The sequence below is a fragment of the Theropithecus gelada genome, chromosome 20 (assembly GCF_003255815.1).
Source record: "Theropithecus gelada isolate Dixy chromosome 20, Tgel_1.0, whole genome shotgun sequence".
NCBI lineage: Eukaryota > Metazoa > Chordata > Mammalia > Primates > Cercopithecidae > Theropithecus > Theropithecus gelada.
In genome coordinates, this window is record NC_037688.1 from 39622248 (window position 1) to 39624693 (window position 2446).

The 2446-nt window shown below is 40.0% G+C and overlaps 1 pseudogene across 1 annotated transcript; it reads left to right on the forward strand.

Annotated features, from left to right (window-relative positions):
- Nucleotides 1-362: 362 nt before the first annotated feature.
- On the forward strand, nucleotides 363-1420 carry LOC112614813 (annotated as a pseudogene). The gene has a single exon (XR_003117146.1). The product of XR_003117146.1 is annotated as a protein SGT1 homolog pseudogene (transcript).
- The last annotated feature ends 1026 nt before the right edge of the window (nucleotides 1421-2446 follow it).

A 2446-nucleotide genomic window follows, 5' to 3' on the forward strand; every position in this document is an offset into this window, starting at 1 on the left:
TTTTTTTATATACTTACCTATACCAGCAAACTTTATGCTTTCATATGCTTTTGTATGGCTGCTTAGAGTATGCTTAAACTTCAAGGCCTTTAGTATTTCTTGTTATTCAGGCCTAGTGGTGAGGAACTTCTTCAAATTTTATCTGAAAAAGTCTTCATTTCTCCTTTGCTTTTAAAGGACAGTTTGCCAGATATAGTATTCCTGAACAGCCTTTTTTCCCCCTCCTTTCAGCACTCCCAATATACTGTCCCATTCTTTTCTGGCCTGCAACGTTTCTGCTGAGAAATTCACTGATTCTTATGGGGGTTCCCTTGTATGTAATTAGTCACTTTTGTTGCTCTAAAATTTCTGACTTTTGGATAGTAGCAACTCCGGCGGCAGCAACAGTGACTACGAGGGATGGCGGCGGCTGCAGCAGGAACTGCAACATCCCAGAGGTTTTTCCAGAGCTTCTCGGATGCCCTAATCGACGAGGACCCCCAGGCGGCGTTAGAGGAGCTGACTAAGGCTTTGGAAGAGAAACCAGATGATGCACAGTATTATTGTCAAAGAGCTTATTGTCACATTCTTCTTGGGAATTACTGTGTTGCTGTTGCTGATGCAAAGAAGTCTCTCAAACTCAATCCAAATAATTCCACTGCTATGTTGAGAAAAGGAATATGTGAATACCATGAAAAAAACTATGCTGCTGCCCTAGAAACTTTTACAGAAGGACAAAAGTTAGATAGTGCAGATGCTAATTTCAGTGTCTGGATTAAAAGGTGTCAAGAAGCTCAGAATGGCTCAGAATCTGAGGTGTGGACTCACCAGTCAAAAATCAAGTATGACTGGTATCAAACCGAATCTCAAGTAGTTATTACACTTATGATCAAGAATGTTCAGAAGAATGATGTAAATGTGGAATTTTCAGAAAAAGAGTTGTCTGCTTTGGTTAAACTTCCTTCTGGAGAGGATTACAATTTGAAACTGGAACTTCTTCATCCTATAATACCAGAACAGAGCACGTTTAAAGTACTTTCAACAAAGATTGAAATTAAACTGAAAAAGCCAGAGGCTGTGAGATGGGAAAAGCTAGAGGGGCAAGGAGATGTGCCTACGCCAAAACAATTCGTAGCAGATGTAAAGAACCTATATCCATCATCATCTCCTTATACAAGAAATTGGGATAAATTGGTTGGTGAGATCAAAGAAGAAGAAAAGAATGAAAAGTTGGAGGGAGATGCAGCTTTAAACAGATTATTTCAGCAGATCTATTCAGATGGTTCTGATGAAGTGAAACGTGCCATGAACAAATCCTTTATGGAGTCGGGTGGTACAGTTTTGAGTACCAACTGGTCTGATGTAGGTAAAAGGAAAGTTGAAATCAACCCTCCTGATGATATGGAATGGAAAAAGTACTAAATAAATTAATTTGCTCTCACTGTAAAAAAAAAAAATAAAAAAAATAAAATAAAATAAAATAAAATTTCTGACTTTTGACAATGTATGTGTCAGTATGGACTTATTTGAGTTTATTCCCTTTGGGTCCATTTTCTCTCAGAGATTTGGCAAGTTTTTGGCCACTATTTATTTAAAGAAGCTTTCGGCCTCTTTATCTCTTCTATTTTTGGAACTAACATTAAGGAGCATTTTGGTCTGCTTATGGTGTCCTATAAGTCTGTGAGACTTTTTTCTCTTCGTTTTCCTTCCTCCTGTTCTTCCTTCCTTCTCCTTCCCTCATCTTCCTCTTCCTCTCCTTCCTCCTCCTGTTATCTCTCCCTTCTTCCCCCTTCCCCTACTTCTCTTCTTTTTCCTGTTTTTGCTCCTCTGGCCTCCTCCTGTGTCTGGGCTTTCTATTCCCAAAAGAGAAGGCACACACGCGCGCACACACACACACACATTTGAAAGCTTGAGTCAGGGTCTTGCTCATGTCACCCTGGCTGGGGTGCAGTGGTAGGGTCACAACTCACTGTAACTTTGAACGCCTAGGCTCGAATGATCGTCCCACCTCAGCCACCTAAATACCTGGGACTAAAGGCATGCACCCACATGCCTGGATAATTTATTTTTTACTTTTTGTAGAGATGGGGTCTTGCTATATTGCCCAGGCTGTTTTCAAATGTGGCCTCAAGATACCTCCTGCCTCGGCTTCCCAAAGTGCTGGGATTACAGGCATGAGCCACTGTTCCTGTCCACAGAATATATTTTTATTGGATAAAAATTATCAGGTGACAGACCAAAAAAAGGAACCTCCTAAACTCATTTTAAGAGGGTAGAGAAGAATAAAGGAAGAGAGGGAAAATCAGGAAGAGTGAAAGGAACAGAGAGAAAGGGAGGGAGGACAATGCCAATCTCATTATTGAACAGAGTAGAAATCCTGAAAAAAATTAGTAAACCAATGTTCACTTGTTCATAACGTAGAGTTAATCTCAGGAATCCAGTAATGGTTTAATAATTGGAAAACCTA